The sequence below is a fragment of the Ostrea edulis genome, chromosome 3 (genome assembly GCF_947568905.1).
Source record: "Ostrea edulis chromosome 3, xbOstEdul1.1, whole genome shotgun sequence".
NCBI classification, from domain to species: Eukaryota; Metazoa; Mollusca; class Bivalvia; order Ostreida; family Ostreidae; genus Ostrea; species Ostrea edulis.
In genome coordinates, this window is record NC_079166.1 from 93,107,423 (window position 1) to 93,123,935 (window position 16,513).

A 16,513-nucleotide genomic window follows, 5' to 3' on the forward strand; every position below is an offset into this window, starting at 1 on the left:
CAAAAGTGTATTCAAGAGTTGCATAAAAAATGTCTTTAATTTCATTCCAAAAGGTTTTATAGAATTCATTAGGAATTCCATCCATCCCGGGTGATTTATTATCTTTAAGATTCATTACCGCTTCTTTACATTCTTGAAGAGTAAACATTTCATCGCAAAATAATCTTCCATTTTCATCTAATTTTTGTTCAATATTTACTTCATTTAAATAATTTTGTATTTCATTATCATCAATGTGCTTTGATTCATATAGTTTGTCATAAAATGAACATATTTCATTTAAAATATAATTATCATTATAAACACTTTTTGTTTGTTCTGTTACTTTTCTAATCACATTGTCTGATTGATGGTAATTTTCTAATATGAGAAAATAGGACGTATTTCTTTCTCCCTCTTCTATCCATTTTACTCTAGATCTTATCTGTGCCCCCCTTGATTTTTTGTCATACAGATGAGTTAGTTCATTTTCAAGGGTCCTTTTTTCTTTCATATTAATTTCATTTGCAGGTTTATCTTCTATATCCTGTATTTGTTTTTCTAGATCCATGACATACTTTTTGTAACTTTTTGACAGTGATTTTGAATATGAAATACTTAAGCTACGAATTTCTTGTTTAAGTTGTTCCCAAAGATCATGTACATTTATAGTATTCAAATTTGCTATTTTAACATTATATTTATGAATTAAATCATTAATAATCATTTTATATTTCTTATCGTTCAAAAGACTCGTATTAAGTTTCCAATAACCTTTACCTCTTTCATTTTCATTTACAGTAACAGAGTGTTTAATAGCTTTGTGATCACTTAACCGGATTCCATCAGAATGAGTTCCTGGCACTTGTTGTACACGTATTTTGTGAACTTTAGCTAACATGATTTGACTTAAAAAGATATAATCAATACGACTTATGGGTTTGTTGCTTGAATTACACCACGTAAATCCAGGTTTTAACCCCTGCATTTTTTTCCAAGTATCATTAAGATTGAATTTATTTAAAATTTCTATCAAAATGTTTGTGCTTTTATCTGCAGCCGTAGTTTTATTTTTCCTATCCGTTTTATCAAACACACAATTAAAATCGCCTCCTAGAATTATATTTTCTTCATGTAAGGCATATTTTGAAATATAAGCTTTTAGCTTTTTGAAAAAAGACACTCTTTCCGTTTCTGAATTTGGACTATAAATATTGACAATTGTGTATGCATTATTTTGAAAATTTATATTAAGTAGTAAAATTCTACCATCTTGAGTTTTGTGTACATTTTCTACATCAATATCTACATTGTTAAATAAAACTGAAACACCCCGTGCATGGGGTGAATTCGAAAAAGCATGAAAACATTTGCCGAACCAACGGCTGTTATACTTCGATTGATTCTTCTCAACAAAATGCGTTTCTTGAATTAAAGCTATATGAACATTAGTGTCTCTTAACCAATCGAAAATTTTTTGTCTTTTTTCATAGCTATTCATCCCTCTAGGATTGAGGGAAATAATGGATAAATCATTCATTACGCTAAAGTTCTAATCTGATTCTCCAGAATTGAGGATTTCATTTTGTGACCGATTTCTACGACTGTGTCGCATTTTGCTGGCATCGGGTGCATTTTTTGTTTTCTTGACCTTTTTGGAAAGCTTGGTAATGATATCACCTAGCGTGTTTTCACCAGGCCAATCAGATTTGTCAGTGTGCGTCGTACCAGTTTTGTTAAGCCCCGATCCCCAGAAATCGTCGTAGGTGGATTCCACGAACAAGGCTTTTGGGGGTGCACTTTTCAAAGCATCGTAAAATTCTTGAACTTGAGCTAGCTTAGCTTCCACGATTTCCTTCATGATGTTGTATTGAGAATCAATGAAATGTTGAGAAGCCAAAATGTTGTTACCGATTTGTTTGGCATCTAAGGCAGTGGGTGCAGCTTGGATAGCCGTCGCGCGTGGAATGTCACCTGAACGCACTGCCTTTACGTACTGATATGCATGCTCCGATGATTTGTGTTCAACACCGAATACTTTGATATCGTTAAGGTGAAAATTTGAAAGGATGTCATCTTTTCCACTAAATGGAATAATATTAGGATCTGCCTCTGTATAGAGCTCACACTTTTCATCTCCTGGATTATGCCCTGGTTTTTTACAGACTTTGCAACACTGAACCTATCACACTGATTTGTAAAGTGTTCATTGCTCCAACATTTTGTACATCTAGGAGAACGCTTGAGAGAGGGTTGGCCCTTATGAAATAACAAACACTGAATCCCGGCGCAGACGCAGGATCGGGGTAGAAACGCCCCCTCTTTAAAGGGTTTAACATACACGAATCTATTTCCATTCAAGATCTCTGTCATTCTGAGGGTACTGGAATTTCTAATTTTTTCGTATTTTATTTCACTGCATAGAGAAACTTTGAACTGATCAAGCATGTTTCTTACGGCAGAGTCGTCGACGGACAAAGGAACGCCTTTGATTGTAATTTTAAGTACCTGCTCATTTGGATTGCCGGTACCTGTTGAAAACGGATTGTTTGCATATACCTGTACGTTCCTACTTCTAAGATCAAATCCTTCGGTGACCAGTTTAGATCTACTGCTCAAAGAATCCACATAGATCCGCCACAGGTCTCTGTCTAATTGAATGCATTTTACATCATCGATCTTTTTTGACAATTGTACTGCAATCTCAAAGTCAGAGATTTTATTATTTCTATCATTTTGTATTTCACTATTCTTCAAGAACACTGGTTTCAACATCTGAGCTGGCACTGTCATTGCCATAGTTTGTAATAACACAAATATACACAAATGTGAGTATCTACTCACTTGAGTCACTAGGTAGAAATCTGCTTCAAAAAGTTTTCTGCTACTAGAAAAATTGCAAAAAGCAAAAAGTATAGTTACCTTTTACCATTAGGAACACTCTAAGTCAAAATAATCCAGGTAAATATCTGATTTTGACAAAGAAAATGATCAAAAACACGGACAGGTAAATTTTCCGACCATTCACTGCCCGTATCACGTGATCTCTCCCAACCACTGGCTAAGTTGATAATGATTATGTTCTTTTAATGACCCCATGAAAGGAACTTATAATTAAGTTAATGAGTTTGAATCGATATTATTTATAGCCAACATTACCATGATTACTAGATTTCATATTATATCTAGAGTAAACCAACAAATGAGTATTGTAATTTTAAACAAATGCATATAATTACTAAAACAACTAATGAACAGCTGGCAAAAATATGTGTTGCCAATTGAAACAATATCAATCCACAAAATTAATTTAACTGATAGTAAATCATTTTAGATGTTTAGGCAAAGCATATCTGGAATAACATTTGATGGGATCATTTCGAAATAATGCATTTAATGGGTTTAGGAAATATAAATAGGTATAGAACACTAATTACTTTAGTGGTGTTTCTTTTTTTCTGTTTAAAGAGAAATTTGGAAACATATCTTATCCCAGAAAACAAAACCGCCATGAACTGTGAACTTCAAACTGTGAACTTTACTTACTACAACTGGAAATAAATCACACAGAGGTATGTCCCTGTAGGATAGCTGTTAGAGAATATGCAAGTTATTGTACAGTTGAACATGAATTGATTAGAATGGTACAACTTTTATCTCTTTACAAATGGATGACAGACATAAAAAACCCATGAACTGTAAAGAAAACAAAATAATTGCTTGTATGCCAATTACTGTAAAACTAGAACATTGCATCGTCACAAACGGGCCCCATCACCCAAAGTCCAAATAACTCGAAAAATAGTTTACCAAATACACATCTTCATTATATGATGGTAACCAAATATGTAAAATGTCATTGTTGTGTGTTGCATACTTTTTGAGCAATAACAAAAATGTAGAAAGACATGAACAAAGTGAAAATATGTGAATTTGTAATCTTCGTTTCATTTGTTGTTGTTTCCATAAGTATATAAAGGACACTAAATACAAAAGCATACATCAGTACAATTAATTACCTGACAATGCCTCCACTAGACACCGACTTGACGTCATCAGCCATTGGCTGGACCTCTTCTTCATCAGACACCGACTTGACCTTATCTGCCATTGAATCAGACTGGATTAAATCAATGTAAATTTGGTTTACTAGCATCTCTAATGAACACGAAAAGGCATCCAAGTCGAAGTCAGTACTAAGACTGAAGTCATGACTGTTTTCCACTAAAGAATCGTCTCTTTTTTCCCGATCAATAATTTGTAAAGGCAAAACAGGCACGAAATGATTGGGGATCCAGTGTTCTTCTCTCATTTCCTTTGTTCTTGTACTCGTCCACATTATGTAAACAATATCACTGGATTTGGTTATCCTTGGGCAAATCTCTCTGTTTAGATGACTTCTGATGACTGGGTTTCCTTTCTGTGGATAAACTGCAAATCGGGTGCACTTCAATATGCTGGACAAAGCAAATATATGCCACGCATTACCGTATGTTCCAAATTTCGCAAATTTAAGTGTATCTTCTCGTAGTATTCTTCTTGCCACAGCTGGTGTTATTGCATCACCTGCAGTATAACTGTCCGAGTACATCACCAAATTGTTAATAATGTGATTGTCTTTCTCAGTAGTTCCCCTATTTAAATAATCTTGATCTAGATAGACATCTTTATGGTTAGCAATTTCTATAACCATCCGCGTACGGACCTCTAAATGACTCTCCTCATTTCCAAATGCAAGAACACTACCTGCACGGGGCAGGCAGTTCCCATCTCCTTTCACACAGACTGGATATTTTACTGTAAGTTTTTGGGGTTCATCTTGTGGCCAAATGTCTAGAGAGTCTTCTTTGTCAACCCTTTTGGCTGTGATAATGACACTGTGACAGGAGGATCCAATAATTGGAATTTCGTCAATCAAATCAGCATGTCTCGTACATATCAACTGAAGCTCCTCGAAGCTTGATGCATTTTGGAAGTTATCATATATATATATATTGAAAAACAGTTATACGCATGTCCTCAGAAATTTCACCGATTGTCTCAATGATTTGATTGTTGTGTTCCTCGTGTGTTTCTATTATCTGATTGTTCATGATAGGTTCCTAGTGTGTTTCTACCATCTGACATTCCTCATGTGTTTCTACGATCTGAAGCTCCTCATGTGTTTCTACGATCTGAGGCTCCTCATGTGTTTCTACGATTTGAGGCTCCTCGTGTGTTTCTACAATCTGACTGATCGAGGAAGGTTCCCTGTGTGTCAGTTTTCCTTTTCTTTTACCGACCTTTGGTTTCTTCCCTTTGGATTTCTGGTTCAATTTAGTACAAGTTTTTCTAAGGTCATTTGTTAAGGTCTGTTATATCCATTCATCTACATAGGTATTGTTAATGCATGTCCCTTGCTCAATGTCTAGACATACAATACATGTACATGATACTCTTCTCGTCTTTATCAATCCTTGGGTAACTGCCTTTACACAGTGGAACTGTCTAGTACCAGTAACAGTTACAGCTTCGGTCCTCAGTTACCTTAATCGCGCTACATCCTTATTGTCAATAAATACAAATCCTCTCTTAAATGTGTCTCCATCTTTGGTCAAATTTGAGGTTACAAACGAGAAAATGTCTTTTGCAGAAGAAAGAACATTTCCTGCTAATATCCCCCTTGTTATCGCAGATTTGACCATTCCACTACAGCCATCAGCTGGTCCTTTTCCATGGCCGGACCCGAAAAAATGTCTCTTAACTTTAATCCCATGTAATTCTTTGACGTATGAACTTATATCAAAGAATGGTACTTTAGACTTGTATTGACTAGAACAGCCGTCTGTAAATTGGATACATTGCTTTGGAGACATGTTTTTGGATCGCAAGAAATTAACACAGTGTTTAAAACAATTATCTACAAAATTTGCATCGTGGGTGAGGTCATTCGATATGTATACGACTTCGTGTGTAACTGTTTTTCCTAAAGCATCACTGTAGTAACACACAATTGGATGTATCGTTATTTGGTCATAACACCAATGTGCACTCTGGCATTCATCTTGGTATTTAGTGCTAAAATTTTCTGCAAAGTCCATTACACATTCAATGACATCTTCTGGGATTTTTTCTTTCAAATTAGAAAATTGTCTGTATTGCCAATTGGCTAGGAATATGTGCATAGAAAATCCCTTCATGTCTTCTGTCAATCTTCGAAATAGATCTTTAACAGATGTGGACTTTGAAGCCAACACTTTTCTTGTGACTTTAGGCTCGGTGATCTTTTTGGTTTCCCATTGATACCAATTAACGGTTTCATCTGCGTTTGCTAGTAGACCAAGCTTATGAAAATGACCTTCCAGTTGTTTAACTCAACACTTTTGGCATTTTCTCTGTATACACTCTAATTTGGGATCTTCAATTTTAGAAACATCACACAGTGTCAACTTATTAGCTTCATACTTGTTAGTTACTGATGTTTTAGTTTGACTGTTTCCTGGGAATCATTGTGTTTCCAATTGCATTGTTCTTGTCATTAAGAACTTTCAACTTAAGTTCCACATTAATGCATTTTTCACAAAGACAACTTCTGAATTGTCCCTTCTTTAGGGGAACGACATTTTTGGATTTAAGGCCCAAAATTTGCTTTCAGATATCTGGACAGAATGATTTTCTTTTCTAAAGGTTTCATATGCATTTCTCTTCGACAGATTCAAGAAGTGTTTTGGTTTCAGATCTTTTCCAACTTTTCTCTTTTCGGGATTATTGACCGAAATGTATGGTTTAACATAGAAATCCCTAACCTTTTGTGTAGACTCTATCGATAATGTATCTGTTCTTTTCTTTCTTTCAGGGGCCGAGTCACTCTCACGAGACCATTTTAGTATTGTACAACATCTAATTCCTAATTCTTTTAACATAGCTCTTATTTTCTTGTATTTTCGCAGAGTTCTAGAAAGTCCGGATACAATAAATTTTCTTTCCCTTCTATACTTCCTTGATGGTTTTTGAATATTGCGGTTTTGTTTCAAGGAATTCGTGCTTTCTTCTAAAAAGTTTTTTTCTCTTTGATGGAGTTAAAAATGTTTCTGACAGCAATTTTCTCTTTCTAGGAGTTCCATATGAGATGCATGTTTCAACTAAAGAAGCATACTTTTTTGGTTCTGAAGGCAATTTTTTTTCTTTACTCTGCTGAAGGCCTTTCGCTTAGCTTCAGGTGTATAATCATCCTCAACACTTGCCTCATTCATTTCGCATGCTTCCTTTGGTTCCACTGTCTTGTGTGTTTTACCTTTTGAAATTATGTCCCTTTCTTTGATTCTTCTTTTCTTTTGAGGCCCCAATTTTGCCCTGAAATAAAGAAAGTTGCTAATGATTAAATCTTGTATAATGTCCTTTGGCAGATCTATCATTCATTTCAGGGCTATTACATTCATAATCAAAGAACAAGAGGCCCATGTCCCACATCGCTCACAGGAGTTACCTTGGCCCATATTTAAAACTGTCACTACATATTCGCATGTAAAATTTGATCCCCTATTATGGCCCCATCCTACCCACAGGGGTCCTGATTTTTACAAAACTGAATCTACAATATGTGAGGGAGCCTTCATGTAAATGTAAACTTTTCTGGTCCAGTGGTTCTTGAAGATGGACAACGGGTGATCAGAAAAGCTCACCTGAGCTAAAAATGTGTGTGAAGAAAAGACATCCAGACAAAAAATGGGGGAATGACATTTAAACGGCCATAACTCCAAAAATGGTTGCCAATTGTCACGAAAAATTTGAACATTAGTACATCTGTCTAATCATGCTGAACATTTTTAACCTTGCCAGATTTTGGCTAAACCTTACCATTTATTAGGTATTTGGCAAAAATTGCTACCTGACCCCTATGTTCTATTTTAGTAACTGTAATCATGTTTTTGGTCGGTGGCATAATCTACAGAATTTTAAAAGTAGAAATCCTAAGGCTTTTTGTGGGCAAGTTTCATCCCAATCCATTCAGATTCAAAGGTGAATTTTTTAAAAGAATTGTTGACCACAGACACAAAGTGTTGACAATACCTCACATGTCCCCTTTGGGCCTAGTGGGCTGAAAGGGGAGACATGTTACAGTTGATCATGATAACCAAGCTATTATATCAAATATCCATTGAAAAAACAGTTGCGAAAATATTCATTGATACCCATGTGCACCTAAAAACTATCCTAGTTGTGCAGTAAACAGGACGTAGATGTACAGCAAATTTGAAAAAAAAGAAGCGAAACATAACATTTCATCATTGTAAAGCAACCAAATTATATCCAATAGAAGCAGATTATATATATATATATATATATATATATATATATATATATATATATATAACTGACGAAAGGACAAGGTAACATTTTGCAATATTGCCCCAACTCCTGCTATTTTATAACTCCATTAAATCCTTAGTACCTGTATTTTCTTTTAGCATCTCTCCATTTTTCACACCGCTTCTCTTTCAGGCTTCGCGTCAAAATGCATGTTGTTAGCTGTGTTTCCTTCTCTTGTTCTCTCTTTTGTCTCAGTCTATATTTCCGCATCCTTTCCCGGGCATTGGTCCTATCTCTACAACACAAATTATGTGTCTCGAATTACCTGGTTGTATATTTATAGGTTATGGACTTTGTATGGGAAAATATGACGACCGAATTTTTTGGCGCGAGGTCCGTTCGCGACAAAAAACGAGGTCGTCATATTTCCCATACAAAGTCTATAACCTTTTATAATATACTTTCAATTTCATTTAGAAACTAACAATAATTTAATTTTTAACAATAACTTTATCGGTTTAACTGAGTAAAAGATGAAAAACACGAAAAATTTGAAAAATTAACGGCGTAGAAATTTGATTGTGACGTAATGTTTGCGGGCAGGAATGTTTCCGGGCATATATCGTGTGATATATGCCCGCAAACTTTTAAAGAAAAAAGAAGAGATGAAATTGAAAGTATATAATAACATGAGATCTGCAGTGTATGAACGTCTTGAAAGATGAAGATAACGAACAGAACTATATATAGAAAATAGTCTATACATTCTAGGTAAGAATTTGGAATACATAGTGTAGAGACAACCGATATCTTTGAAAGGGGTAAAACAATTGAAATACTTTTCTGGATTAACCTTCACGTATAAACGTATAAAAGAACCAATATGACGATTCCTCACTTCGATAGTATGTCCTTTCGCGTTGCAAGTGATTTCTATAAATTATCAGTGTTTATACAGGGACAGCTAAAAGTGCTGAAGAAAAAACCGAAGAAAATATAATAAACAGAAAATTCGATGTTTTTGTTGTTGGATATAGAATTTATTTAACTCATGAGTGAAATAAAAGTTGAATATCCTCTATGCAAGGTGAAGATAACGAACAGTGATCAATCTCATAACTCCTACAAGCAATACAAAATAGATAGTTGGGCAAACACGGACCCCTGGACACACCAGAGGCGGGATCAGGTGCCTAGGAGGAGAAAGCATTCCCTGTTGACCGGTCACACCCGCCGTGAGCCCCATATTCTGATCAGGTAAACGGAGTTATCCGCAGTCAAAATCAGTGTGCCAAGAACGGCTTAACAATCAATATGAAACAAGTCAGACAGCATTTGACCCAATGCGAGGTTGTATTGACGAACTAGATCGTTATAACGACCATAGAATTTGCGAAATGCTGACTTCAATCGAGACTGTTGAAATCCCTGTACCATCAACTTGTTTGTCCTTAGCTTACCTCGATTTAAAAACTGGCTATACCCAGAACAAGCTCTTGCATATCGAATCAGTTGAGATATATAAACAACATATGCAGGTAATAATGGAATATTGCTACATAAATGTGGGAAGCTGACGATGGAGAAGCTGAAATCATCCCGTTTGTCATACAGTTGAGTTGTTAGTGTGCCGTTAATGTCTACTTTCAATAAAATATCTAAGTATGAAGCAGAAGTGGGCGACTCTATGGTGTCCTTTATTTCGAGCTCACAGGAATATATCAAATCGACATATGAATGAAAGCTATCATTGTTAATAGACAAAACGTCATCGATATATCTAAAAGTCGAATTGAAGGTCACAGCTATAAATCTGATTACTTTATCATTAAAATACATTTTTTTTTACCTTTCAATCTGTGTAAGCGTTCTGTTTTTCCGCTCATCCCTTTCCTCTCCTCCTCCATCTGTCGGAATGTTAATTCAATTTTTTTTGCTATCTCTCCATCTTTTGCAGTTTTCTGTATTTCTCTACCAACAATGGTTATATATCTATTTTAACTTTAATTACATACACCATTAAGATTAATATGGCATGTGACCAGAGAGGTAAGTTTAATTTCACTGTATTGCACTCTCGAAATTTATCTAATATACATGTATGTAATATTATATAGTGTAATTAATTCACTCGCTTCACCAGCAATCATTGCAGAACATATTCTACTCCTTCCCGTCACTCAACATTAGCTAATTTTCTACCATTACGCATCCACGCAAGGGTAGCCTGAACCAAATAATTAATACTAATAATATATTCTGGCTTACTTTGTGCTCAAATTTATGTTACCAAAAGAAGTTTTTACATAATTCCCATAATTTATGTCCTCTTTTAAGTCTAACATTACTTTCTTGCTTCTTTGTTTGTCCATCATTTGCTATTTGTGTCCATATAAAAAGCTGTTATGTCCAACATCCAACATTTTGTCCCAAGGTTCGTCCTACAAAAGGTTATCGGTCCTTTGTTACGTCCGAATTTTTAAAGTGATGTGCATGTTACTCTGTCAACATATTTTTATCTCTTTATTATTCATATGCAGTTATATTTTCGGCAGAACTCTATTGTCGAAGTGTAAGCAAATTAATTTTGTGACTTGCACAAACCATTGTAAAGAATATCTGATCAAATATAATAAGATAAATTTATCAATCTATACAACTCTTGGATGTCGGACGTAAAATAAATTCGGACGTAACTTACTTCTCTTGGTTGGACAGAAAGGGCTTTCGCCCTCCCTTCCATGTTGTTTTCTTGGAGTGGAAGGAAATGGTTGATGGCAATACCGCTTTCACATCGTAGTTCTCGTAAAATATGTTGTTGTAAACGGAAAGTGCGGTAACCAAGTTGACAAATTGCAAATTAAAATTGAATTTCTCGCCCGTAACAGTTGGACCGAATTTTTACGAGCAAAAAGAAATGACAAATCCTGAAAAAAGTGAAAACACCCGGCTATTTCTCCATCATGAATTATCATATTTAGTTTATAAGCTCAAGCCTCAAAATGTTCCATGCAGTTAATTGTCCTCTGTTGTTACATAACTTACATATATTTCTTTTTCACTTTGGTATAAGACAGAAAATGTTACGTCCGACAACATGACCATTTAAAATAGGGATAAATCCTTATTGTTCGATGAATTTTCATGTTTTAGTGTCAAAAACCTTGTCAGACTGTTATATTACCTGTAAAACCCTTTTACCAAGTTCCAATTCATTGGGAAATAGGTACAAAAATAAATTTGGTTTGGGGTCGTCGGACCATGTCACAAAATAAGCATGCAAAACAGATGATTCAACACTTCATATTAAAATATTTTATTCAATAATAAACTTTTCACTATGAGACTGTTTCTTATATCTCTTCATCACACTGCTAATTGATTAGCTACCTGTAAATATAACTCGAAATAATTTGAATTAGGACAAAATGCATTTTTGGGGGATACCCAATGAAACAGCACTTTACTGAATACTTAGCCATCTTTTGTCTCAAATTATAATGGAATTTTGAAGCGAAATAAAATGAGGAAATAAATTCTTAAAAGGATTGGTTCACGATTTTTGATTTTTTTTTTTTTTTCATTTTTGATGTTAAACATTAAAAATATAACTGATTTAATGTTGACAGCCAAAATTTTGACATTTTGAACGCAAGGATAAAAGCAATATTTTAGCCTAAAATCTCTGTGTTATGTAAACAAAGACTCGAGTTTGTTCATTTATATAAACAAATAAGTGAAATGTTAATTTTATAATATAAAGCATCTCAATTTTGCATACTCACAAATTTTAACTTTTAGATGATACATTTTACGTAAATAATGCTTGAACTGTGAAAGATATAATAAACTTAGACCGATAACCAATTCTTTTGAAAATTTCGTAAACAATAACATACCGCAATCTTTGTTTAGAAAACAAATAATAAGCTCTGAAAAATGACCTTCTGTGATAATGTATAACCTTAATTTTTTGTGAAATCTTTTAAAAACATTTGACAATAGCTTTCGATCATTAAAAGTGAAAAACAAAGTATTGGGGTAAATCGTAAATCAGTCCCTTTAAAGTGTATTCTGTCTATATGTACTCGAAATGACAAATCCCAAAAACGTTGTGCTTAACTTTTAGCTCTGACCATTTACCCCAATTACATGGGGTAAATAGAGACGTTTACCTTATTCATCTTCAAAGGTCATATTTTAAAAAAAACATTCAAAATAAAATGAAAAATATTTTACATTACAAAAGGATAAGAGTGACCTATAAGTTTATATAACTACGAACAAAATTACTCTGAATTAGAAGCCCATATATTCTAGTTAACCCCTTCATGTGTCCACTAACTCTAATTGCCCCTGATAAACAGAATCTAAAAATTAAAATATGATAGTGTTAAAAGTAAAAATATGTTTACAAACTATTTGGAAAGCAGTATATGAATGCACCAGAGTTCGATATAGATCGGGGTTATTTTGTGTTAAATAATCTCCCTTGTGTTACTGTTATGTATTCGAGGTATCACACCGGTAATTATTTTCATTATAAATTACTATATATGAAGAAAAAAAATCATTAAAAATCAATTTACAAAATTGATGCCGAATAACGCAGTCAGATACGTTCTATGTTACCTATCTCGTGTGCCGACACCAGAAAAACAACACCCTTCGCGGCATTGTCGAAAATAAATTACCCGCAAACAAGACTACCCTCAAATCCACGTGTTTATCACATGTGTGTAAACAGCCGGAGTGCACCTCAGGAAGTAACATCAACTACCAACAGTAAATAGTTCCTTTGTATACAATTGGTTATTTCTACAAATTACACATAATTTCCTAATCAGGGGTACAAAAATTAAGAGAAAAGAAAAAGAGAAATGAGAAAAATCGCGGAAGAAAAAAATATTTCTTTAAATATATGGAACTACAATTGACTAAGTTCATTTTGATTGGACAATTATCGGTGTGATGCCTTGAAGACAACTAAATCTTCCTCAAAAATGTCAAATTTGCACAGCAGGTGCCCGTTTCATTCATCAATAGTATACCCCATGCACATAGCGATCGGAGCAAGATAACTGACGTAACTGGTGATTTACTTCCCCTTGGGACTATCGTGATTTCTGCCAGTTTCATCAGTGAAATATGAGGCGCGTGTGGTACTTTTTAAATTGAAATAACTTTGGTATAAAATCAAGATATTTCCGCAAAAATGGTTTCATTAGAAAGAAGAATGTAAAATTTGCTATTTCAATCACTTATTAATCCTAAATTTATTTATACATTTCTTAAATTGCTAATTATTTCAAATTTCATATGAGTGAGATCTTTGGTTTTGTGAACATATTCAATTTTCGGTATTATAATGGAATTTACATCTGGTCAATTTGGTATCCTAGAAGAGCCCATTAATTACGCTTAACGGATTAAAGCAACTTGATACTCACGGGTGATTAGTGTTTCAGATAATGTCCCCATAATCTGTCAGGGGTTGTGCGTATTTAGCCTTTCTTCAAAGCTAGGGTAACACATTAAGAAGACTAAATACTGGTTAAAACAAATAAAAAAGACTAAAGTTTGACTGGATAATATGACGTTTTAATTATTCAATTAAGTTTCAATTATTCCTAGTTGGCACATGCCATGTATGCGCTAAAAACATCATAAGCAAATATTAAAATATTCACGTAGAAAATGTGAACATTACCGTCAACAAGCGCAGTGAACCACACCATTTTGAAATTTTTACCGACGAAAGCTCGGTGACATTAATGAATAAGGTACGCTCATTTTGTATCTATTTTGTGACTTTCTTTATTAAAAGGAACAGTTCTCATTACTACATAATACTTATGGCACAGTTAGCGTGCTGGAAATTGAGTGTATATATTGCGAATGAAATTATACCGATATTTATGACACAGTTAGCGTGCTGTAACTTGAGTGCGAATTACACCGATATTTATGACACAATTAGCGTGTCGTAATTTGAGTGAACTTTATTGAATAGACCAACTTTAAAAAGTTGTTCAGTGATACTAGATGCAAAACGCTGTTCTTAAATGTCGATTCATTGAATGACTACGAGTATAACATAACGGCAACACTCCATGACTCCACAACTCCACTCCACTCCATAAATTACCCCAAGCCAATCTGAACTACTCCACAGCCAAAGACAACCATCAATCTTAAAGAAATTATTTACAATTTAGTTTAATGTAATTCAACTCCTGAAAAATACGGTTTCTCATGTGGTGACTCGAGGTGTTGCACTTGCTCTTTCCTGAAAACGGGACCGCCCACCATGAAATATATTACTGTAAATAATAACCTGTCGTGGAAGTCGATAAACTTTCTACATTGCATTGTTTGCAAGTGTGGGAGGGATATAATTAACAGCCAGACTGCGTGTTCACCGCCAACAAATTAGCCATCCAACTACAAAAATACCCCTCGTCGTGAGCATGATGACATCGTAAAATGGGCAAATACAATGTATTTTCATCTTATAAACTTAAAGCAGAATCCATCCACATTAGACTTACTAAAGAAAATAATTTCATTTAAATAGGTTTTTTTTCCCTAAGCTGAACAAACCTTAATCAGTGCATGTGAAAAATTCTGTTTGCTAGACCTTTAATTTATCAAGTTTAGGTAGGCAGCGCGTTCACATACTTTTTTCCCTTCATCTGACAATCTGATAGATGTACCTGAACAATATATATAATACTCTGTGAAAATTGTTTTTTTTTTTAATTGAAACAACAGTTTTTTTTAAGTAATTACGTCATAAACATGCCACATTGTTTGAACATTGGCAAAACTGTTTTTCTTTGATATATATATATATATATATATATATATATATATATATATATATATATATATATATAAAGCACAAACAAACAATTATAACACCCAACCTTACGTTTACCCCTAGGATCTAAACGATACATGTGAAAATCAATTTATTATATATATATATATAATGATTGTTTGGTGAATTATATAAGAAAAAAGTAGTACATATTTTAGAGAGAGAAAAGAAATGTTAATTATTTGAAGTATCTCCTTTGGTGTGGTGGGACAATTTGAAATACAAAATCAAAACAATTTTCACAATGTTATAGTAGAGATCGTGCCAAAAAAGGAATAAAGAGTTTTATAAATTGAAAATGCAATTCAAAGAATGTCACAAAATATTGCTAACGGTGATTGTGTTGATATTGAGAAATATGAAGCTTTGAAAAATGATCTTTCCGAGTATGAAAATGAAAAGTGTAGAGGGGCTGTTTTAAGATCTAAAGCACAATGGGCTACTGAATCAGATAAGTGTACAAAATAGTTTCTTAATTTAGAGAAAAGGAGACAAGAGTCGCCTGCTATAAAAGAACTCATAGATGAAAAATTTGATACAGTTAACAACGATGTTGATTCTATATTAGATATACCATATGATTTTTACTCTATATTATATTCATCTGTTGAAATTGATATTGAATGTAAAAATAATTTCAAGTCTTTTGTTGACAAAAAGCTTGACGAAAATAATGTAGAAATGTGTGCATGATAGTCACTTACGAAGAAATAAAAAAAGCAACAAAAAATTGACTAATAATAAACGTCCAGGGTCTGATGGACTTACTGTATAATTTTATAAGACATTTTTACCTTATTTATGCCCAGTATTGTACAGGTTATTTCATGAAATTGAAATATGAGAAAATTTATCTAATTCTATGAAAATGGGTGTTATTATGTTTTTTTATAAAAAAGGGGTGACAAAAGATTGTTAAAAAATTGGAGACCAATAAGTCTGTTAAATGTAGATTACAAAATTGTTGCAGGGATTATGTCAAATAGGTTGAAATTAGTTTTGCCTAATATTATATCTGAAAGTCAAACATGTTGCATTATGGGTAAAGATATAGCAGATGCGTTAGTAGGTATTGACATGGTTGGAATGGACAATATGGGAGGTTATATTGTAAAATAGATCAAGAAAAGGCTTTCGATAGAATTAGTCATCAGTATCTTTCAGACGTGTTAAAGGTATTTGGCTTTGGACCTTATTTTAGGAAATGGATTAGTATATTTTATACAGATATTTATAGTAGTGTAAAATGTAATGGATTCTTGACAACATATTTTTTGGTCAAGAACTCTGTGAGGCAGGGATGCCCGATATCTGCTTTGTTGTATGTTTTATCATCTGAACCATTAAGTTGTTTAATTAAAA

General features: G+C 33.7%; 1 protein-coding gene across 1 annotated transcript in view; it reads right to left on the reverse strand.

Moving 5' to 3' along the window:
• The window catches only part of LOC130046633 (neuronal cell adhesion molecule-like), a 41,991-nt gene extending 28,474 nt beyond the window's left edge, over positions 1 to 13,517 (reverse strand). The window contains exons 1-4 of the mRNA XM_056161092.1: positions 10,617 to 13,517; positions 10,118 to 10,239; positions 8,411 to 8,563; positions 7,253 to 7,311 (exon numbers count right to left, since the gene is read on the reverse strand). The gene's annotated coding sequence lies outside the window, so the exon portion shown is untranslated. The remainder of the gene's footprint in view (positions 1 to 7,252; positions 7,312 to 8,410; positions 8,564 to 10,117; positions 10,240 to 10,616) is intronic.
• Between the last annotated feature and the right edge of the window lie 2,996 nt (positions 13,518 to 16,513).